At 36.4% G+C, this 25,996-nt stretch overlaps 1 pseudogene; it reads left to right on the top strand.

The window, feature by feature from the left end:
- The first annotated feature begins 2,251 nt into the window (after positions 1 to 2,251).
- LOC149194945 (uncharacterized) overlaps positions 2,252 to 25,996 on the top strand; it is a 48,749-nt pseudogene continuing 25,004 nt past the window's right edge.

Below are 25,996 nucleotides of genomic sequence, written 5' to 3'. Positions count from 1 at the left end.
GGAGCTTATTTTTATCTAACCTGTTTCATGTTACAAAATTTGAACATTTGATGTTTTCATTCCCACCCTATCTATTATCCCATTGGGATGCTTCACCAAGTGCTAGGGTTCCTAGAAATTTTAATGAGAATGCATGAATAATCACATTTGGTTTCTCTTTTTGTTTAGGGGACATGGAGGAGGGGATATGTTGTTGATTGCATTGTACACGAGATTTATTGCAACAAAAGTGGGCATAAACTGCGGACTCTCTTATCATTTTTTTTGAAAGTGTTTCCTTTAACTCAAGAAATGAATTATAAATAGCATGAAGAATTTGGGTACTTAAAGAAACTTGCTTGCATAGGTGAAATGACCCTTAAAAGAAGAGCCAATGTGTTGCCTACTGAGATGTTCCCCTTGTAGGAAACAATACTAGGGAATTTATTGGAGGGATGAAACTTCCCTGCCCTATGCTTGGTAGGATGAATCCTCCAATTAAAGGAGGTGACTCTTAAATTTAGGTAGTGCTTGCTACCTATTGTGACCGCAATAGTAGCTCTTTTCTATATCAAATTTGGAATTGAAGGACACATAATTCAGTTCTTCAATGAGCTCGTCAATATATAAAATGGTTGATAGTTGAATAGTAAGTGGACATTAGAGACAAACTTAGGAGAATTAAAATCAAATGGATTGTGGGAAAACTATTGGGCTTTGGAGACAAGTTATTCATGATCACAAGCTAAGATAGGACCTGTAATAATAAAGAAGGCAGTGGCCTTTTCAAAGAATCCTACTTTTTAAATTAGTGATAGTCAGTAGAGAGCATAAACACACAAAATCACCTACACATTGAGCACCTTTCTCCTAGAATAAATGACACATAATATCGAGTATGAAGGTGGAGAAGATATTGAATAACATACATTGATTAGAAAATAATTAGAGGGTGGAAGTCCCATTCATTTTGATGCAGGAACATCACGATCAATAAATTCATTTTGACCGTAATGGTCATAAAATTCGTTTACTACAAGAAGTGGGTTTCCTGAATTATTTTAATTATTTAAAATACTTAGGAAATTTAATATTTAGCTGGAATTGTTATGTATTTGCATAAATTAGGAATTTGTTGTCATTGATATCCGGGAGATATTGTAGACAATTTTATTATTTAAGATATTTTCTAGATTTAGGACTCAAATCCACAATTAATGGATCAGAACTAATTTATCATTTGTATTAAAAAACAAGCTTGTATTTAAAATTCTTAGGGAGAGAGTGCATAGAGTCAAAGAGACACATAAAGGTTTTGTAAGTTTGGTTTGGTGTGTTTTCTAAATGAGGGACTGAATTAATTGAAGAAAATTTCCCCTCTTTTATTGTTATTGGACATTGGTATTATGTTTTGGCTAAGGTTTGCTTTCAATTTATGCTTTTATGGATCAAATGTGAAGCTATTGTTTCACTTTCAATTCCAGGGGCTCAACGAGAGCCACTGTATCCCAATTCCCTCCATAATTAAATCATTTGGCATTGAAAAGTCCTTTACCATATCGAATTCCTCTATGGTGAGGTAGTTCTTCGGCCTCAGGTTCATTCTGGAAATTTTCCAAACAGAAACAAATTTCATAAAGTTAAAATAAAGTTGAAACCTTTTAAAATTTGTTAACAACACACAATTCGAGGTGCAACCAGTAGTTGGCCCATTATGGTGAAGTTTTGTTAAGTTTTTGTTTAAATCGTTGACCCCTAAGTAAGTGACTTGGGTGGGACCCAGTCAGAGAACCCACTTCCATTTAAATTCATGCAACGCAAGTTGGTCTCGATCCTCAGTCGAGCCTTTTTAGTTTGAAATGTTTGTATAACTAGCTAGTCCCACCCCTGACTAGCTAGTAGAGAAGTCAACCTCGACCTAGTTGAGCAAACACAAAAGTTATCATTTCGGGACCTTCCAACCCTGACCTTGCTAAAATGTATAATGGTTAAGTCGATTGTATAAAAATTAATAAACATTGGGTTTTAAATTGTTTTAATTGATTTTTGAAAAGTGGGCTTGTTTATAATTGTGATTTGGAGGAAAATTACTAAGCAAGGGCATTTGGAAAGATAAAATTGACACCAATTGTGGTGTCAAAGTTTTTTTATTCTATTAAAAGGAAGAATGGCAGATTGTCGAGAAGAAAATAGAGGAGAAGCTTGAGGGAGACTAACAACAAATGTGACTTTGAAAGTTGAAGTAAGAAGACTTTGAGAGAGAGTGGTAGATATGGAGACTGCACAGAGGAGAGAAATTGACGCAGGAGATGTCAGTGATGCTGGAGAAGATTCTTCCAATGATAATGAAATAGAAGAATCAACAAATGTAAAGATGATGAAGATGTTTGTTGAAATGACTGCCATGCCAAAGATGGAAGTTCCACCATATGAAGGTAATTTAAATGTTGATGAACTGATAGATCAGATAAATGATCTTGGTAAATACTTTGATTATGAACGTGTTGAAGCAAATAAATGAGTTAAGTATGTCGTAACCATATTGAAATGCAATGCTTCACTCCAGTTGGATGAAGTACAAGTTGAGCGGAAGAGGAAAGGAAAATCTAAAATTAAATATTGCGACAGAATGGTGGCAAAACTCAAAGGTAAATCTTTACCCAAAAAATATCAGATTAATATTTGCAGACAACTACATATCCTTAGATAAAAGTTCATATCAGTTAAAGCATATACAAAGGAGTTTTAGAAATTGAACATTAGATTTGGTCATGGAAGTTGATGATGAGAAAGTTGCTAGATATATTTATGCCTTAAGATTCAATATTCGAGATGAAATTGGCTTATTGTTTTTAAAGATTGTTGAAGATGCATATCAAGCTACCTTGAAGGCAAAAGAAAAACTTACTAGAAAGAAAAATCAGAGAAGTCGAGGAAGGAGTCTTATAAGAGGAAAATGAAAACATATTGGAAGAGGAAGAATTAAATCTGCAAGAGAAGAAGGAGGAAGTTCCAACAGTCAATCACCAAGATAAGGTGACTCGAGAGGGAGAAGATCATTCTCTAGAGGCAGAGGTTGAGGAAGAGACTACTAGCTTAGATGTGGAAAACTGGGCATATGCACCAGTAGATCAAAGAGGTGCTCATGTTGCTGAAGCAGTGGAAGAAAATGAAAATCTAGTTGTTATTGAAGAAGTGCTAGAAGCAGGAGAATCATTATTGATGAAGAGAGTGTTGATCAAAGTTGAAAAGGAAGTCAAAGAGCCATCTAAACGAAGAAGTTTATTTTTAACCATATGTAAGTCAAAGGGTAAATGCTACAAAGTTGTCATTGATAGTGGAAGCACTAATAATTATATATATATATATATATATATATATATATATATTTGTTGTTGTTGTTGAAATGATAGAGAAATTAAATTTAAAAAGAACAATACATCCTCATCCTTATAAAGTATCTTAGCTACAAAAAGGACACCAAGTTCTAGTAGATTTTCAAGTTTAATGAGCAATCTAAAGTAGGTTTTCATATTGGAAAATATAAGGATGAAGTTATTTGTGATGTAATGCCAATGGACATTTTCCATATGTTATTGGGGAGGCTATGGAAATATGACCAGAAGGACATACATGATGGCAAAAAAAATAAATACACTTCTGAAAAGGATGGGGAAAATCATGTGATGTTACCTTTACAAGATGAAGAAATTAAAGATGAAGCAGGTCCAAGTATGCTACTTATGAGTGGAAAGGAATTGTTGCAAGAAGAAAAAAATGAACCGCGTTTTGCTTTAATGGGGAGGCCACAACTAATTCTTATCATCACAAATTTAAATAATTTTTCTAAGGAAATTATAAATCTGTTATATCAATTTGCTGATATTATTGTGGATGAGCTACCAAGAATTTTACCTCATGTTAGAAGCATCAACCATCATATTGATTTAATTCTTGGATCTACTTTACCAAATAAAATAGTTTATCAAATGACACCACAAGAAAATGAAGAAGTAAAAAGACAGGTTCAAGAATTATTGGAAAAAGGTTTGGTTAAAGAAAGGTTGAGTCCTTGTGCCTATAGTGTTAAATTCAAAAAAAGATGGGGGTTGGAGAATGTGTACTAACTACCATCATGTATCAATTTCCACTCCATGAATTGATGATTTAATTGACTGTTTAAGTGAAGCAAAATTCTTTCCAAAAATAGATTAAAAAATAGATATCATAAAATTCGTATTAGAGAGGGAAATAGATGGAAAAATGCATTTAAAACAAATGATGGATTGTATGAATGGCTTGTGATGCCATTCGGTCTAACTGATGCACCCAACACATTCATGAGCTTAATGAATGAAGTTTTAAAAGAATTTACAAGAAAAATTGTCATAGTTTATTTATATGATATTTTAGTGTACAACAAGGCAAAAGAACATCTACAACATCTAAAATCACTTTTGGGCATGCTGCACAAAGAAATATTGCTGTTAAATTTAAAGAAATGTAGTTTTATGAAAGATGGGTTGGTTTATTTCGGTTTTGTAATTTCAAAAGATGGGTTGATGATGGATCTAGATAAAGTGTTGGAAATTATAAATTAGCTAGTCCCATGAAATGTATATGAGGTAAGAAGTTTATGTGGGCTTGCTAGTTTTTATAGAAATTTTTAATAAAAATTTCAGCAATTTGTGTGCGCCAATTATTGGAACTATTAAAAAAATAAATCAACCATTTAAGTGGACTATAATAGCCGGAAAAAAAGAAATAAAAAAATTGAAGTGCTGAAGTAGAAGATCACTAAGCAATCAATTTTAGCACTGCATGATTTTCGAAAATCATGTCAAGTGGAAACAAATGCTAGTGGTGTTTCCATTGGAGCAATGTTAAGCCACGAGGGACACCCAATTGCTTATTTTAGTGAGAAATCAAATGAAGCTAAGCAAAAATATACATCATATGATAAGGAATTTTATGCTGTTATGCAGGATTTGAAGAAATGGCGACAATATTTAATGCCTAAGGAGTTTGTTTTATTTACTGACAATCAAGCATTGCAATTTATAAACAGTCAACCTAAGCTCAGTCAGAGACATGCTAAATGGGTGGAGTTTTTGCAAAATTTTACTTTTGTAATTAAGCACAACAGTGGGTCATCGAACAAAGTAGTAGACACTTTAAGTAGAAATAATTTAATTCTAAAAGAATTCCAGTTTCATGCTACAGGGTTTGATGAGCTCTTAGAAACATATGAAAATGATGTTGATTTCAGGGAAGCATATGCAACATGTAAAAATACCGTGAGCGCAAATACAACACAATGGTCCAGTTATATGATTCAAGATGGGTTACTATTTAAAGACAACAAACTTTGTATTCCAAAATGTTCCATGAGAAATAATTTAATACAGGAAAAACATAGTGGAGGATTAGCTAGACATTTTCGGAGATGTCAAAACTTTTGCCGTGTCAAATTAATTTCATTATTGGCCAGACATGCAAGCTAATGTGAAGAGATTTGTGGAGAGATGCAAGATTTGTTAGCCGAAAAAAAGAAGAAGTCAAAACCCTGGGTTATATAAGTCATTGCCCATTCCCAACACACCTTGGGATTCGATCAACATGGAATTTATTCTTGGGTTACCTTGAACTCAGCGAGATAATGACTTTATTTTTTTATTGTGGATATATTTGTTAATTTTTGATAGGGTTATATTGTTCTTTTCTTTGATGATTGCATTTATTCATTAATACATTAAGTTCACCCCATAACATCATAACGTTATTCAAATTTACACCATTATTCAACAACATATGCAACTATGTAGAAAGAATAATATCATCATCATCAACAATGCAACGAAACATAAAGGAACAATAGAAGAAAATAACACACACATAGAGACACCAAGATTGGTCGGAGACCAGGGAAAAACCACTGTGGGGAAAACCCTTGCAAATTCTTCTTCTTATATTATCATCAAATGATTCAACAAAAGAGAGTACAATGATCCATATCTTAATTTATGCAAATAACCAACAAAACAACTACAACATCCATGAAATGAACCCAACAATGTATATACTCAAAACCCTGATTCTGAAGTCTGTAATGAACTGTCACTGTCTGTAGTCAACTGCTAAACCCTGCGGTCATTGAGTGAACTATTCACAAGGTTGAGATTTGATATTTAAGGTCCTAGTCACAGGGAGGAGGTTACATGTGAGCAACTATAGTTGTCCTAGTCGCTCCCTTAAGCCTGACATGCAAGCAACTGGGGTTAGATGTAGACCGTGGAAACCCTAAACCCCTAGTTGCATGGATGGAGAGTTGTTTGTGCAACTAGAAGGCTCTAATCGCACAGATGAGCTTCTGTGCGTGCAGCTACAATCAAATCCTTCATGTTCCTTTCCTGCGACTGGGGCCTAAAACCCTAAATCAGATATGCGAGCCTTTGACCCTGCAATTTAACCTCAGGACGAACTTGATCCTCTGTGGACGAGCCTTAGACCTGTGCGAGCCAAAAACCAAGATAGAAGAGTGTCTCATAATTGTGTCTAAATGAGGTAGAGGGCACTTGTATTTATTGATAAATTGGAAGAGTGCCTAAATCTGTAAGGCGGGGATGGTGCTTCGTTGGGGGAGTTTGTGATAAAGCTTCTTTTATACGCTGATGACCTTGTATTGATTGCTAAATCGGCCCAAGGATTACAAATGCACTATATTCCCTTGAACATTTTTGTAAAGAAATGGGGATGCAAGTCAATACGAGCAAGACCAAAATAATGATTTTCTCAAATAAAAAGAAGCAGAGCCAGGATACGTTCTTCTTTGAAGGCAACATTCTTGAAGGAGTAAATGAATACAAGTACCTCATGATTGATTTCAACAACAAGCTTAATTGGGAGCATTGCTGAAAGAAGAGAATTTTAGGAGGGTGGAAAGCACTATATGCTCTTTAAAACATATGTAGAGAGGTAGAGTTATGGGATTGGAAAACAATTAAAGTGATTTTTGGGCTCCTAGTTTGTCCACTGATATTATATGGGTGTGAAGTGTGGGCTAGCAACATCCTTGTCTCAAAATGGAAGCAAGTTGAGAAAATACAAAAACGCCTGATCATGAGCAAGTTTAAAATAAAAAGTTCAGTTTCTTATGAGGAAATGCTGAGTGAAACATGAGCAACTTCCATCGAAGTAATTGCTATGGTGCGTCTCATAAGGTATTTACAAATAATTGAGCAAATGGGAGAAGGTAGATGGCATAAAGTTATCTTCAATGAAGGAATGAGTGAAAGAAAGAAATCATGGATGAGACAAAACAACAAATGGATGCAAAACTGGAATATTTACCTCAATGCATGTCCCACAAATAGCAAGGATTTAAAGAGTTTTGTTATGGAGAAGTTTTGTAAGCGTATATGGGGAAAAGAGTTGGGTAGAAAGAAGAAGTAATATGTTCAAGAATTCAACCCCACTTGTGATCTCCAACAAAAAGAATATATTGGAGCTATCATTCCATGGAGAGCAAAGATTCTTATTGCTCAATTAAGAACTAACTCACATCAACTATGGTGCGAAATAGGTCGGTGGAAAAGACCTAAAGAAGCTTGGGAAGAACGAGTGTGTAATTTTTGCACTTCTGGGGCGGTGGAATTGGAAAAATATTTCATTTTGTAATGTGATGCTTTCAGAGACATCAGAGACAATTACAACAGTATATTAACATTAGTTCCTTGGCATTGTATTTTCAGTGAAGGGACTGTTAGAAGGTTGGGTCAGCTCATCATTAATTTGAATAATAAGAGGATTGAATTGCAAAAGGCAAAAAGCAAGGGCGCTAATGGTCCCATAGACTATATCTAGTCTCATGTACATTAAAATTTCATTTCATTTATAGCCTTTCAAGGTGGTCCACTTTGCTTTAGGGCCGACCTTATCAAATATGCACATGCACGCTTTTCTTCATAAGTACACTTTCCCTTATCTGATTTGAGTGATCTTTAGGTCGATTTTGGTCCTCTCGAAAAGATGAATTCAATGAAATCATTATCTCCATAAGGTGAGATGTCCAAAGTGGAATTTTACTGTAGTTTCATATTTTAACACTCTCTCTCAACTATGGATAATTCCACCTGCATCATGTCATGTTTATCCTGTCATCAAATCATATCCAATCTCAAGTATTTCATATCATCATTGATATTCTAAATTCATCTCTTGATCATTCCTTCTTATCTCTTGATTGTCCCTGCTCATATACTGAACATTCTCGAATCTAGAAGAATAATTTGTCATCGGAGGGGAGCCCAAGCTACCACCCTCTATTCATCGAGCTACTACCTGGAATCTCTGTCAGCAGGCTACTACCTGGAATATATGCTAGCGAGCTACTACCCAGAATATCTATCATCGGGCTACTACCCAAGAATATCAGCAGGGAGTTAGATCTACGACCCATAACATCATCGGAGAGCATATCATCTGGGAGCATGTCTCAACCTGGAACCACATCGGGGAGCTCAATCTTAACCTATAATCTCATGGGGGAGATACTACTATGACCCCATGTCGAGCAATAGGTGATATAGGGGAGCTACTACTCAACCCATCCTATTGCCTACTGATCTTCCCAACAATGAATCCTAAGAGTCATGTGGTAGAACACCTACATCATAATCTAAGCTTGGATGAGATACCCTGTTGGGTCCCTATAATACTAGTGATTACCCCATTACTATTGTAGTTATACCCCTTATTTATATTGTTGTGCCCCTATTACCCCCATGTTGTTATTTCTGTGCCCCATAGAATCCCTCTATTGTTATTTTTGTGGCTTTATATTATTATTGTTAGGTCAGCTGGATTATATTGTGACTCCTTAGACTCCTATATATAGAAAGGAGGTTTTGTCATTTGTATCATCCAAGAATTGTTCATTTATGTAATGTAAAGGAGGTTGCCCCCTCGAAGAGGCTGAATTCTAAAGCGTTGATCTATCTTTTCTATCTTTTCTTGAGCTGGTTTCATAACATACCCAACTTACCAAGAGGTAAGGATCACATGCCTCCAAACCTCCTCAACCCATTGGCCAAACAGGGAGGGATAATCCCAACAAGCCTTGCTTGTGGGTATGATGCCAACTGGGGTATACTCTGCAAATACCAAGATAAGGTGAGCTACTACTCCAACTCTATGGGTAACAGATAGGGGTGATACCTTATTGTCCAGAGTTCCCTCAACTCCAGGAGCCCTTTATCTCAATTCCTCACCCTGGGAGCTCAGATAGGGGGTGGGGGGAGAGTTGGCTCAGTGTCCTCAATCAACGATGTTCTCTGTTATATCATTATGTTCATATCAGGTACTAGCTTGATCATCATGTAGAAATAGCAACAATCTCATGTTCATGCAGGACATCAAATCAAATATCATATGAGAACATAAACAATCATATATATATATATATATATATATATATCACAAAAATGATATCATATTCATCCTCCCTCTCAAGGAGGTTCCAACCACAATCCTGAGCTTGTCTCGTACAACGACACTGTCTCAATATATGAAGGTATCTCAGTCCAAACTATATGTGGGATTCTATGCCAATCATAATGTATCTATGTCATATCCAAGTCCTGCTCAAACGACTCTCTAATGAGCTTCTTCATCCCGCCTCACAGCTAGCCATGTTAGCAACATCGTACTCAACCTTAGTCGTGCTACGAACCTCTCATCTAAGATATCATGGCAGATCTCATACTAAGGCAACATCCAAATTTTCTCATCTCATTAATAACGATCCTAATCATCATTTGTACATGCAAGAAATCACATATCACATGAAGATCATCCATGCAAATATTTTTAAGGATGCTAGGCATCAACTCAATGAGAATGAAGCGACTTGATCATGAATTGACTCAGGTTCTATGCACATCATGTAATATACAAATGAATGTTCTAATGCTTCAATAAAATGTCGGTTTCCAAGTTGATTTTAACAATATTTCTTCACAACTTCTTGAAATTCAATCAGAGTGTCCAATGATTTGCATTTTCAAATAGCTTCGCAATATAGATTATCTTTTCCCATCTTCAGAAATTGATTCATCATGCCACGATCATCATTTCGAGCTTCAAAAGCCATCTCCTTCTTAGTTAGATCATGAGAGACTCATTACTTGTCAATAGTAGACTGTCAGCATAAAAACCCAAAACCAAAATAAAAGTCATACCTTGGAACACTTCTGAAGTAGAGGTTTGGATCAACACATCTTCTTGGCTTCACCAAATAACTATCAATGCGTAAATATATGGATCGGGGAGCTTGCTTTACACAAATCTTTATGCAAACATAACACTTTACCAAAGAAATATTCTTAGCCTTACATAAATCAATATCAATCAAATCAACTAAGTCAACTTATCAAATTTTAGATGCCAGATCAAAACCAATATCAAAATCATCACAGTATCACAATATCAGGTTCTTTAGACCAGGTGATAGGTAGAGCTCTCATCAAGTAATGACTTCATGCCAACAAGTTGTCCTAAGCAATATCAAACCAAACTTCATCAATTCATCCTTATGATCATAATATAAGTCACTAAATGCAAATGCATACACCAAGAATAAATTATGAAGGTTCCATCCATTCATTGTCAAATTACTTCACACTGAATTACAATTGTCAATACTTCAACCAATGTGCTAAGAATGAGGAGGCCAATACAAAACCATTATCGAATACCAATATTTGTCACTGAAAGTCACCATGCCCACATAGCATTATCATCACGACAAATAATCAATCATCAAGTCAAATCATTAGTCATCAGGTCAAATACCAAATTCGCTATCATAGAGATACCTATAGTCCAGAACATATCTCAACATCAAGCATCATGTCAAAACTCCAAATATTGTTTATATTAAACAACCAAATCATGTCAAACTCTTGCAACACAAACTTTAAACATAATGACATATCTATATGCATGTCCTGGTCACCTACAAACACAAGTTCAGTCTATATATTCATATTATAGTAAATATTCAAAAAATTTTGCTCATAGATCTTTTTGTTCTCTGCTCCACATCTGTAATACTGTTATCCTTCAGGCGAACATTTGATTTCATGCATAAAACTTCATTTTTGTGTCGAACAAGCATAGTCACACCCATAGGCATTCCTGTGTGTGGTTGGAAGACTACAATCACACCCTTAACCTTGCTTCCATGCGAATGAAAGGCTATAGTCACATCTGTAAACCTTCTTTTGTGCGACTGAGGCTTAGTGTAAGGGAAAACTCTCTCTTCTCATATTAGAACTTTACTGCAGATCAAAAATGTCCGTTTTTTTCTATTCATGCCCATAAATCATACTTCAACAATAAAGTATCTACATATAATGCAAATAATAATAGGATAAGGGATCTTATGGAGAGATTCTCCCTCTGAATGGGAATCCACTTCATTCATCTTCATTCATGCCATCAACCTGTCTATAATGCTATCATGCATCAACAAATTTTTTAGATCATAAAGCTAGACCATATCACATATTCATCATGATTATATATGTTAGCATCAATTATGACATCATGACATCAATCTTTCGTCAAGTGTTAGTGTCAAATAGCTAATAGGAGCATGATCAAAACATTACTTCTTTGTCACATAATTCAATCCATCAAGTCAAGGCATTCACTTTTATCATATGCCATAATTACTAATCAAAACATAACCATGGCCAACAAGAGATCCTGAATATCAATCTCATTGTTAGACTTCTATCATCATGAATACCATGCATTTTATGAACAAATAGTTTCAAGTTACCATCTACTAGAATCAAGGGGCTAACCTTCTTTATGGGATCTAGATATCCCAAATGGTAGATGTTAGCCAAACCTCAAGTATGCCACTATATCAAAGATCAACATTAAGTAGCCTCATAGAATCAAGAAGTTCATCGTGTTTAAGAAGTAAAATACTTGTTCAATACCAAGTGCACCATTTTATCATAAGAACCAAGAATCCAAATCACTTTCATATGCATGCATGAACTATTTGAGAAGGATATATTCTCAACAAACCTTAGGGCTTACCTTGCCATCCAATATTGAAATAATATACCATGCATACCTTTTAGTATTCAAATACCCATGCATCTTTTCATTTGACTTAAGCAGCTTGTAGCACTTTGTCCTCTTTTCATCAGGTGCCTCCTTACCTTTTTCCAGCTCTAGATTTTCTTTCCTGCATCTCAAATGATCCTCAAGAAGGATCCACCTATCACATCTCATTAAGGAGGTTAGAAACATTCATATACTCAAATACCAACACAAGAAGTATAAGTAATGATAAAAACAATAATCAGATCTATAAGTCTAAACAAAAGTAAAGACATAAAGTAGCATCCTAAGTCAAGAGATACTTATCTTCAATGAGAGGTGATTCTCTCCCTCTTGAACCAACCTTCACTATTTCAATCAACTTTATCAACAATTAGGCCTACTAGAGACTATCCCATCTAGGGCTTCATCATATATGTCACAAGTGCTTGAGCATCTTCACATTGATCATGCTAGGTTTCGTATCTCATATCTTTGCCACAAAATAGGGTTTCTCAAAACCTAACCTCATAATATACATTAAACCCTAATACACAAATTTCCTAAGGTTTTCTTCAAACCCTAGAATTCTTTTAGGTCTCCTCCATCTTTTATTGCTTCCATCAAAGGTGTCTCCATGGCGGTGATCTCTATGGATTTTCTTCAACCCAACTTTTATACCATGTTAATTTTTCATAGGGATATATTGTTCTTTGCTTTGATAATTGCATTTCTTCATTAATACATTAAGTTCACCCCATAACATCATAACATTATTCAGATTTACACCATTATTCAGTAGCATATGCAACTATTTAGAAAGAACAATATCATCATCATCAACACATCAGAACATAAAGGAACAATAGAAGAAAAGCATGCACACATAGAGACACCAAGATTGGTCGGAGACCAAGGCAAAACCCACTATGAAGAAAACCCTTGCAAATTCTTCTTCTTAGATTGTCATCAAATGATTTAGCAAAAGAGAGTACAATGATCCATATCTTCATTTATGCAACTAACCAACAAAACAACTACAACATCCATGAAATGAACCCAACAATGTATATACTCAAAACCCTGATTCTGAAGTCTGTAATGAACTGTCATTGTTTGTAGTCAACAGCCAAACCCTGCGGTCCCTGAGTGAAATCTTCAAAATGCTAATATCTCATAATTAAGGTCTCAGTCTCACGAAGGAGGTTACATGCGAGTGACTATAGCTACCCCAGTCACTCCCTTAAGCATGGCATGTGAGCGACTAGGGTCATATATGGACTGCGGAAACCCTAAACCCCTAGTTGCATGGATGAAGAGTTGTTCGTAAGACTGGAAGACCTAGTCGCACAAATGAGCTTTTGTGCATGCGACTATAGTCGAATCCTTCCTGTTCTGTGCCTGCGACTGGGGCCCAAAACCCTAAATTAGAGATGCGAGCCTTAGACCTTGCAATTTCACCTCAGAACGAACTTGATCCTCCACAGATGAGCCTCAGACTTGTGCGAGCCAAAAACCAAGATAGAAGAGTGTCTCATCATTGTGTCTAAATGAGGTAGAGGGCACTTGTATTTATAACCTTTCAAGGTGGTCCACTTTGCTTTAGGGCTGAACTTATCAAATATGCACATGTGGGCTTTTCTTCATAAGTACACTTTCCCTTATCCGATTTGAGTGATCTTTAGGTCGATTTTGGTCCTCTCGAAAAGAGGAATTCAATGCAATCATTATCCTCATCAGGTACATTTTAACAATATATTAAAAACTGGTATATTTTATTCTATATACCAAAACTGTTGATGCAACTAATGTGGAAAAATTATCTTTTAAAGAAATTGTAAGATTACATGGATTTCCTCATAGTATTATGTCAGAAAAGGATACCAAATTTGTGGGCCATTTTTGGAGGAAGCTAGGCACCAATTTAAATTTCAGTCCACCATATCATTCGCAGACCGATGGTCAAACAAAAGTGGTAAATGGAAGTATGAGAAATATTCGAAGGAGTTTGGTAAGTGATCATCCCAAACAATGGGAACAAGTGCTTTCCCAAGCCAAATTTGTTTATAATGATTCACCCAACATGAGTATAGGTATGAGTCCATTTCAAATTTTATATGGAATGCATCGAAGAGGTGTATATGAATTAAGAAATTTGGGTAATCAAGAACTCAAAAGTGTAGTAGGAGAAGATTTTGCAGTTAGTATGCAGGAATTGTAGGAAAGGGTGAAACAATAACTACGGGAAAGTAGTTGCAAATACAAATAGCGGGTGGACATGAAGAGGAGACAACAAGACTTTTGGTACATTTAAGAAAAAGAGATTCCCAGTAGGAACATAGAATAAGCTCAAAATGAAGAAGATTGGTCCTTGTAATTCTGAGGAAATTTTCCTCCAATGCATATGAAATAGAACTCCCTTTAGATATTGGCATCTTCAATGTAGCTGATTTATATCCTTTAAAAGAAGCATACAACTTCAATTGATGCAATTGTTAATGATGAAAATCAAACCGGTGGATGGAAGATCCAAATACCAAAAGTTCCAAAGGAGATTTAAGCAGTGTTAGACCAGATATTAATGAAATGAACTAGAGACAAGGAATATTATCAATATTTAATCAAGTGGAAGAATCAACTAGTTGAAGACTCTACTCAGAAGATAGAAGTATATATTTCAAAGTATGGTACCACTGTGGAAAATCTTATGAAGACTTTATTTCCCCACGAGTCTTGTGCAAGAGCATCACCATCAATAAATTCATTTTGAACGTAATCGCCATGAACTTCATTTACTACAAGAAGTGGGTTTCCTAAATTATTTTAATTATTTGAAATACTTAGGAAAAAATTAGTATTTAGTTGGAATTATTATGTATTTGCATAAATTAGGAATTTGTTGTAGTTGATATCCAAGAGGTATTGTAGACAATTTATTTTATATATTTTCTAGATTTAGGACTCAAATCCACAACTAATAGATCTGAACTAATTTATCATTTGCATTAAAAAAATAACTATATTTAAAAGTTTGAGGGAGAGAAAGTATAGAGAGTTAGAGAGAGACAAAGAGGCTCTGTAAGTTTGGTTTAGTGTATTTTTTGAACGAGGGAATGAATTAACTGAAGAAAATTTCCCCTATTTTATTGTTACTAGACAATGATATTATGTTATGGATAAGTTTTTCTTTAAATTTATGCTTGTATGAAAAAATTGTGAAGTTTCTATCTTTGTTTCTGTTTCACGGCTCAACGAGAGCCATTGTATCTCAATTCCCTCTGCAATTAATTCATTTAGCTTCGATGAGTCCTTTATAAAATTGAATTCTTTTGTGATGAGGCAGTTCTTCGACGTCGAGTTCATTATGCGAATTGTCTAAACATAGACAAATTTCATAACGTTAAAACAAGGCTGAAACCTTTTAAATTTTTTTAACAACACACAATTCAAGATGTGGTCCGTAGTCGTCTTGTCAGGGTGAAGTTTTGTTAAGTTTCTGCTTGAAGCCTCGATCCCCCGAGTAGGCAACTTGGGTGGGACCCAGTCGGGGACCTGATTTCCATTTGAATTCGTGCAACGCAGGTTGGTCCTGACCCTCAATCAAGCCTTCTTAGTCTCAAATGTTTCTATAGCTAGTCAGTCCGACCCCTGACTAGCCTGCAGAGAGGTTGGCACCAACCCAGTCGGCCTTCCTGATGACCTTCCTTAAATTTGTAATTTAAGGACCTTCCAACGCCGACCTTCCTGAAATATATAATGGTTAAGTCAATTTGTATAACAATTAATAAATAGTAGGTTTTAAATGGTTTTAATTGATTTTTCAAAAGTGGGTTTGTTTATACTGGTGATTTAGAGTTAAATTGCTAAGTAGGGGCAATTGGAAAGATCAGATCGACATCACATTCACAGGTTTCCGCAATGAAAATGTGTTGGGAATTGCACGTATAGAGTCCAACAATTCAATCAAATTACACAAAGCAAAAGAAACATATGAAACAAGATAGTGCAACATATCCCATTATATTGATAGTAGGGTGAATATTAGGAATGTGTACAAAAGAAGTCAAAAAATTGTCTAACTTGTATTGTCTAAACAATAATCCAAATACAAAATGGCTAGGGTAGAGCCATAAAATTCCAAGCATGTGCATAAATATACAAAATGTTTGATTAAATCTTGGTAAAATATGCAAAGAAGAATACAAGATGAGTAACAAAGGGAGTAGCATAAGAACTAAGAAATAATATAGATAGCTTGAGTGGTGAATCCTCTGTAGCTTAGGGATTTTGTGAAAGCTACTCTATATCTCTCTCTCTTTGACTTATTTCCTTATAGGAAGAAAAAACACCACACCAATCAAGCCTCCCATAATCCAACCTTTGTTTCCTTTATTGTTGGTGTATAATTCATTCAATACTAGTGGCCATTCCCATTCAAATCCGATATCCATTCTTTTTAATTGTTGTCCCTCCCACCTCAATTCCATCCAAAACCTATGAAATTGATTGTTCCAAATTTGTTTCAACCACACCCCATTTTTTTGAAAATATGTAATTAGATGGTCCACATTGATACATGCCATTCAAAACATTTTATGCCTCGGAGCCTTGCCCAATTATCCTAGAGCCAATAAAATCCATTTCTGTGCCCAAGGAAAAATGAAAAACACTTATGAGCCTTTTTTGGGAGTTGTGGTTTTCCTCGTACTATGTAAATTTAATCATGGCTTTCCATTATTGAGACCTTTTATTTCCTTGAAGAAAATCTAGAACAATTGACCAGAAACAAATAATTTCCTTGGTCAATTGTATTTCATTTCTACATGTAAAAATGAAGACATAGTTTTCCCATGTCGATACTAGTTTTTTCATATTGGTGTTTCAACCTAAGAGCTTTGAGAAATTCTTCCTACCAATAGACTCTTGGTTTCAGGCCACAAAAACTTGTTTATAATTTCCTCCTACTAAGGCCTCCCATGGTTTAAAACAACTTTTCCATTGGTAACCCGATTCACAAATTATTAGCAAGTGAAGATTACAAAACAAACTTAAAATGTCAATGAAACCAACATGTGTAGCCCATTAAGGATCTTTGGACAAAATTATGCAATAACCCAAGCATTTAAACCCTGAATTTGAATCCATCGGGTGTAATACACTACAAACTTAGAGGGATTTCTAATGATTGGTTGCATGCTACACTTTGACTATGTCTACATATCTTACTCATGTGTGCCATTCCATTACACTTTTCACCTCTCGTCAGAATTCATAGTCCCATGTTCTTCCTTGGCATGTTCCCCTATTGGACTCTTAAGCTTTTCTAGCAAGGAAGACATTTTCAAATTGATTTTTAGGGGAAAATTAAATCCATCATACACTTTAATTAGAAATCTATTTCCAGTATTTGAGGCTTGATGAGGGGTAATGGTTGTAGTAGGTGCCATTGGAGGAGCATTGAAGCTAGGCCACTCTCTAAAACTAATAAACTTGGTAAGAACCCGAATGTGGAAATCAAATGGTTGATGAAGTGGTGAGGGTTGTCACGTGCTAGGAATGTGGTGTTACATGTAGGTGACGGATGCCACATGTATGCCACATGGAAACTGTACAAGTTCCACGTGGCATTTGAAGGACAAATTTCAAGTGGGAATAACTTTCTATCCAAAGCTCGGATTTGGATGAAAGTTCCCCCATTTTACCTAAGTTTAAGAATCCATCAGTTCATTCTCCATAACTCCATGCTTGACTCTGGAGCCTCCCATAATTTAATGCCCAAGGCCATCATGGAAAGGTTGGGTCTAGATATAACTCGGGAGTATCATGACTTGTACTCTTTTGATTCTAGTAAGGTCCATTGTCTTGGTCTAATCAAGGATTTGGTAGTATCCCTGGACCAAATCCCAACAAAGAATGTTTTAATGGATGTGGTGGTAACTGATATACCACCACGGTTTGGGATGTTATTGTGAAGATCCTGGGGAGCTAAATTAAGAGGAATATTGCAGTTAGACTTCTCCTATGTCACCATCCTGATTTTCGGGCAATTGAGGAAGTTTTACTGAGAAACCAAAATGAAATTCATGATAACTAGCAAGGAGAAGCCCAATAATCATCCTATAAATGTTGTACATACAGATTTAGAGTCATTTATTTTATATAATGATAGTGGACAGAATGATGTAGATAGTCAGCTTATGGAAATTAAAGATGTACAAGAAATTTTCAATTGTATAAAGACAGTTTCAGATCAGGAAAAAGAAAAGCTGCCAAGTTCATCAGAACAACCATTGGAAAAGGTAGAGAAAGGCTTAGAACAACCACCAGAGAAGGTAATGGAAAATTCAGAACACTCTGAAGAGAAAGTTCAAAAAATTGACCCAAAACAGAACCAAGATGTACAACCCTTGGAAGAGGAACATGGCCTTTGGACCATGGACTTTGATGGTGCTCTTGGGAAATATGGAGTAGGTATTGGCATTTGGATTTGAAGTCCACATCATCAGCAAGGTAAGCTCCCTCAGAATGTTAGATTATGCTCATACAAGTTAGCTTTTGATTTCACTAACAATGAGGTGGAGTATGAAGCATTGATCACAGGTTTAAAGATCTTGAAAAGGTTAGGTGCACGAAAAATTTCAGTGTATGGTGATTCAGAACTTGTGATCAAGCAAGTCAAAGGTGAATATCAAGCTCATCATCCACGAATGAAACAATATAGAAATGTGGTTTTAGACATTCTTAGGATGTTTCCTGAATATACACTTTCAGTTGTACCAAGGAGTCAGAACCTTATGGTGGATTCATTAGCTACAATTGCAAGTAATTTCAAAATCCCCATCTTTTCAAACAAGAAATTTGAGATTCATGTGAAGCATCAGCCCTCTATTCCTGACAACTTGCGATATTGGCAAGTATTCTAGGATGACAAACAAGTGAATAAATTTCTTCAGAGTGAAGGAGAGTTTGAAAACTATTCTATGGATGAAGTTTATGACAAGGATGATCAAGTCATTGAGGCGACCTAAGTAGATATATTACAGCTGAAGGACAAAAATATTCCGAAAGGTCTCGTACCTTTGGAAGACTTGTTTGATCAAGATGATGTAGCAAGGAAGCCTACATTAGTACCTACAGAGAAAGGTGTTGAAGACGTGAACATTAGAACAACACACAAACCAAAACTGATCAAGCTGTCCAAAACATTGTCTCCTGAGGTAAAAGAGAAATACATTCATTTATTGTCTGAATTTTCTGATGTTTTTGCTTGGGATTATGCAAACTTGAAGGAGTATGATAAGAAAATAATTCAGCATACCATCCTGATTAAGCCCAATCAAAAGCCCTTTAGAAAAAAGCTAAGAAGGATTAACCCAAGACTGTTGTCATCCATAGAGAAAGAAGTTAACAAACTTTACAAGGTGGGCATCATTGTTCCTATCAGATTTCCGATTCGATATCAAATCTAGTCCCGATGAGAAATAATACCGAAGAAATTAGGTTCTGTGTAGAGTTCAGAAACTTGAACAAGGTATCTATAAAAGATAATTATCCGATTCCCAAAATGGACCATATCCTTCAGAGAGTTTTGGGCACTTCCCAGCTGTCACTTTTGGGTGGTTCCTCCAGTTACAATCAATTTTTAGTGCATGAAGATGATCAGGACAAGACATCATTCACCACACCTTGGGGTACATTCAAATATGCAAACATGCCATTTGGTCTAAAAAATGCAAGGGCCACTTTTCAGTGTGCCATGGACATATCATTTTTAGATGAAAAAGATGTTTTCTTAGTTGTATACTTAGATGATGTAATCGTATTTTCACATTTAGATGATGAACATTTGCATAATTTAAGAGTCATTTTTCAGAAATGTAGAGAGTTCGAGATCTCTCTCAATCTGAAGAAAAGTTTGTTTGCTATGGAGGAAGGCAAACTTCTTGGTCACATAATTTCAAAGGATGGAATCTGGATTGACCTTTCACAAGTAGAAGCCATTCAGTAAATTGACTTCCCTCACAACAAGAAAGAAATCCAAGCATTCAATGGTAAGATGAATTTCTTACGCAGATTTATTCCTAATTTGGCTGAACATCTTAGAGAAATGACCACTTTGTTGAAAAAGGATAATGAGGTAAAATGGTTCGAAGAAGCCTGCAAGTCCTTTCATGCAGTAAAACTTGCCTTAACCACAACCCCTGTTTTAATTAGTCTGGATTACTCCGATGATTTTATTATATTTTCCTTTGCTTCTGAGCATACCATGGCAGCAATACTAATGCAAAAAAGGGATAAAACCGAGCTGCCAATAGCATTTTTCAGTCGCAACATTAGGGATGCAGCCCTAAAGTACAACATAATTGAGAATTAGGCCTTGGATTTGGTAAATTCGATCAAAGATTTTAGAGTTTACATTTTACATTCCCATACTCTAGCTTATGTCCCTAATGCAGCGGTAAAAGAAGTTCTTGTGCAAAATGACCCGAAAGGTAGAAGAGGTAGATGGATAGCAGCATTATTAGCATATGATCTTGAGATCAAGCCTACCAAGCTAATCAAGGGTCAAGGCTTAGGCAAACTCATGTCCAATTCAAACCTTCATGATCTATATATCAACCTTGTGGCAGCATTGTCCGACAATCAAGAAGAAGTGGATCTCATTCAGGTATCTGAAATCTTTCTATCATCCCCATGATATTCTGAGATTATTTATGTGTTTCAACATTTAAATCCCCCTCCAGGCATGTCTAAGGCTAAGAGCAGGTCATTGAAGTTGAAGGCTTCCAATTATTGTATCATGGACAACGCACTTTATTGGAAAGATCCTGGAGGTGTGTTGCTGAAATGTTTGACTGAAGATGAGTCTAAAGAGGTAGTAAATGATTTCCACATAGGAGATTGTGGGGCCCACTTGTACTAGAAGACCACGAAAAACAAAGTACTGAGACCAAGTTACTATTGGCCTACACTTTTTGCAGATATCTACAAGGAAGTGATGAGTTGTCGCGAGTGTCAAGTTTTCCAAGGTAAAAGAAAGCTTCTTCCTTTGCCTTTACAACCTATATCAGTTAGTGCACCTTTTCAGCAGTGAGGCCTAGATTTCATAGGTGAGATCAATCCATCATCATCCGCACAACAAAAGTGGATACTGACAACTACAGACTACTTTACTAAGTGGATCGAAGCGATCCCAACCAAGCAAGCAACAGATTCAGTTATCATTCAGTTTTTAGAAACTAATATCTTGTCCTGTTTTGGTTGTTCTAATAAGATTATCACAGACAACGTGGTGGCATTCAAGTCCAAAAAGATGAATGAGTTTTGTGACAAATACAACATTAAGTTGGGACATTATACAACATAATATCTACAAGGAAATGGTCTCGCAGAGTCCTCCAATAAAACCTTAATCAATATCATCAAGAAAATGTTGGAGGCCAACAAAAAGAATTGACACAAAAACCTAATCAATGCATTATGGGTAGATCGGGTGAGTAGTAAGGAATCTCTTGGTCTTTCTCCTTTTCAGATTGTGTATGGAGTAGACATTGTTTTTCCTTCATCATTAGCAGTACCTGTCATGAAATTGTTACAAGAAGCGGGAAGTGAAGAGAATGATATTCAATGCTGGATTATTTAAATGATTCACCTACAACAGACACTGGATGAGGTATTTCAGAACACCTCTAAGCTTCATGAGAGGATAAAGAGAATCTATGACTGGAAAACAAAGGAAGATGACTTCAAAATTGGATATGTGGTGCTTCGTTGGGATGCCGGAAACAAAGACAAGGGTAAGCACAATAAATTTGAAAAACTATGGAAAGGTTCTTATCAGATTTCAGCTTTCCGAAGACAAAATGCTTTCTTGTTGAATGAGATGAATGGAGAACCATGCTTAGGAGGACCAGTCAATGGTAGGCTCCTGAAGCACTATCTTTTCTGAATTGTCCTGGTTTCATTGTACATACAATTTAATTTTCTGCAAGTGTGAAGTAGAAGATCACTGGAGATCAGAGCCCAAAGTGAAGGCCATGGAGCTTCACTGATTTTCTGCCATTTTTAGTATTCAATCCTTAGTCATGTAAGTCAGTCTTTGAGTCAGTTTGAGTTATTTGAGTTTTCAACATTTACTCATGTAATTCAGTTTGAATTTTTGACCGTATTGGCCCATATGGTTAGGCACTTGGTCTACGGTGTTCTTGACACCTCCAAGGCGCTGCCATCCCCGAATAAGGCCGATGTTAGAGCTAGTATTTGCATACTACCATTAGTGATCAAAACTCCTCTTTTATACCATATTAGTGTCCCATGTAATTTTTTATCATTCCACCTAGGTTTTCATTGAAAACATTTACTCACTGATGGTAGTCCGAGTCAACATCCCACTCTCCCTCAAAAAATCGATATTTGCTGGCCCACCTTCCGATGTCTTACTGAGCATACATTCATTTTAAAAGCTCATTTCATCATGTGTTATGTCAGTCAAGTCAACATGAAGTCCCCTCACTCAAAGTTTTCATTAGGTCTCTAAGTTTCATTTTTTCAAGGTCCAATAAAACACCATCTCACTGTATAAAGCCAGCAAAAGCATGAGAGTGAAAGAAATAATGTCATTTATCATTCAAAAAAGGGTTTGCAACATGTAACTACGGTTGCTAGATCTCTAATTTCCATTCCAAAAGCAAAATTTTTGTTTCAAATTGTAATTTGTTTTCAAAAAAAGAGATGTAATAATTTTATTCATTTATGTAATTTTATGTTTATCATAAGTCACTATTCCTAGCTGTTTACTCAAACTCTATTGACAATATCATCCAAGCAAAAGTCAAAAGTGAAGATTGCCAAAACTTCAGCATCATCCACCTGCAAAGGAAAAAGTTAGAAAGCAAATTAGTAAAGAGGTCAAAAAAGGTGAATGGAAACATTAGAAGTGGGTTTTCGATCTAAAATATCAAATTCACTCAGCTATAAAGGACTTCTTGGCTTCAAACTATGCCTCATTTGCCTCCTACCACTAATTGAGCAAACCCCAAGAGACCCTTTCCATAGTTCAAGGCGAAAATCAGTAGAATAGAGCCAGCGCTGCGTGTTTCCTTATCGCGTTGCGCGTTTACCCGACGTTGCGCATTTCTTTAAGGCGTTGCGTGCTTGCTTGAGGCACTGCGCACTTTGCATTGGTGCTGCGCGTTTGTCGAGGAACGCTTCAGTCAGCTCCTCAACTCCTCCAAAGCACTTCCAACCTCCAAACAAGTAAGTAGTAGCTAAGGGATGTGCTTTTCTTCTTCCTCTAGTCAATCCCTAAGTGTTTGAAAGGTTTAACTGAATATTTGGTTCAATTTTATATCTAAAACCCAGATCTTCCCCAATAACTACCTTCCACTCTCATTCCATTTTATACACTCCCCTCCACCCTCCTTCCCTTTCCCTAAACCTTTTTATCCCATATACCCTCTAACCCTTTGTCCCAAAACCCTAAGTCCTAGGTGATACAACTACCTAGGCTCCCAAACCCCCTATATTGCAAACAATTTCCCCCATCCCCAAGCTATCATACTACTACCCTATATCCCCCTCCAATACATATATCCCTTCACCCATCATCTTCATATTTACCCTTCCCCATTTACTATTTCCAAAAAACTACATTCCCACTACCTTACACATCCCTAGGGTTTGATACTAAACACCATGGAAGATGAGGAATACAAACCACACAATGAGGAAGAGGAAACTGATAGAGAAGAAACAAAGGTAAAGAAAGCTCACAAAGGAGGCCAGATACACAGATTTGAGCCCACAGATCTCAGGGAACTCTTAGCATCCCTTATGACTGTGACATCCTTCAAATGGCTAGGCTATTATGATTTCTGTGAGCAAGTTCAGGCAGTCCAACACCATCCTAAGTTGACTAGGCTCTTCATATCTAAACTCCAAGACAACCAGGTCACTCTAGTAGGTATCACATTTACTCTATCTACTGCCATTATATCAGCTGCCACCGGGATCCCAGATGTTGGGGAGAAATGGTTTAAACAAGGTGATTTGGAGAGGCATTATTATGAGCCTTACATGAAACCAAGGTACCGAAATGAAAGAAGGGGCTATTTTCCTTTTTCACACCTCCTTGACAGATATGCCCCAATGATGAAGATTATTATGAAATATTTTTCATGTGAAGGTAGATTTTACAGGGTCTCTTCTTATCATATCCGGATTTTAATGCATTTCACTAGGGTAAAAATGCTCGATATACCCTACTATATTTTCCGGAGTATTGAGAAGATGGCCTACATTGCCCAAAAGAGGGAGTACAAAGATCAAATGAAGAGCCTATTTCATCATTCCCTCATTAAAATTATAGTCTTTTATCATCTCAAGGAACTCAACATTGCTTGGATCACCTACATAGCTAATCCCATATTCACTCACGCATCTGCTCAGAATGTTCAAAGCATCCCTTCATCATCTCATCCTTCCACTTCCATTCCTCCATCTTAGCCCATAGATCATTCATCCTCATCTGATGAGTCAGCCACACCATCACCTCCATCATCACCATTCCATGAGCATATCCATTCACCTAATAGAGATGAATTCAGAGAGCAAGAGCATATTGAACTGGTTGAGGTCAGTAAACCTAAAGGGGTTGATTTGGGGATTTTGACACATAATTATCAGAGGGGACATAGGCAAGGGTTTTCCCCACAGATTGTGGGAGGGGCCTTGCCTTCTTCATCAGCAAAGCAGGTATAGAAGGGAAAGGAGAATATGACAGAGACAAAGATGCAGCAGCAGGAGGAGGACCTCCATGAGCAAGTGCAGGATTTTCACTTAGTTGACCTAAGTGAACATGATGTCAGAGAAAAAAAAGCATTGTCATTAAAGAAAAGGATGCACTCATAGGGGAGCTCCAGGTCAACTTGTAAAGTGAAGAATACATCATTTCATACTATGAGCAGGAAAACAAGCAGTTTGAGACCAAACATGAGCTCATGGAGATTCAGCTCATCAAGGAAAAGAGGGAGGCTGAAAAAGATAAGGCTTTACTTGATGAAGCATATGGAGAATATAGTGACCAACTGGAGGAAGAGGTACCAATAAGAAGGCCAAGGACCAGAGGCCTAAAAAGAGCATTGGAGCTAGAAAAACAGAGAGACGCTGAACTAGCTAATGAGCTCACCCTAAATGAACAATTTGCCAAAATGGTCAATGTGAACCGGGAGCATTGGCTTGAGAGGGTGCAACCATATTGAAAACCTCCTAGACAAGGCCAAAAGGGACAATAACATTAAGAGAAATATGGCAAAGTATTATTGTCGAAGAAACCAAATAACAAGGGCAAAGCTCAAGGCTGCCAATGTAGGAATTGAAGCCCTAATTCATCAAGGAGAGAAGAAGAAGCTTGATATAATTGCAGAGCTTCAATCCATTCCTAGCAAAATCAAACATCAACTTCTTGCCCAATTTTGAAGACTTTTGGCTCATTTTTGGTAAAGTTGTCTTTCCTATCTTTTTTTTTTGCAGGTAATTTCATATCATCAGTTTGGTCAAACGCGGAGCACCTCTTTTTTGAGGAATTTTTTGGAGGAATGGAAACCACTAGTGGATTAAAAAGGACCAAGACATCTAGGAAAACCATGTTTCCACTCCTGGAAAGAAAAACTGGTAGGTGAAAAAGGCAAAAAACCACCTAAAAATCATGTTTCTGCCTCTTTTCTGGACGAGGCGCTACACATTTTGAGTAGTCTTGGGAGAAATGGAATTTTGGAGGGTCAAATCAAGTCCATTTTGAAAACCAAGGGAATTTTTGGAAATTAGACAGGATAAGCTTTCCCATGAGCTATCCTGGGCTAAATTTGGACATCAGGAAGGCAGGTAAAAGTCAGCTTGA

The sequence above is a fragment of the Pinus tabuliformis genome, chromosome 2_2, assembly GCF_031772625.1.
Source record: "Pinus tabuliformis cultivar Carrire ecotype Pingquan chromosome 2_2, CPIR1, whole genome shotgun sequence".
In the NCBI taxonomy this organism is placed as follows: domain Eukaryota; kingdom Viridiplantae; phylum Streptophyta; class Pinopsida; order Pinales; family Pinaceae; genus Pinus; species Pinus tabuliformis.
The sequence above is the reverse complement of the archived record's forward strand: the minus strand, read 5'-3'. Positions and strand labels throughout refer to the sequence as shown.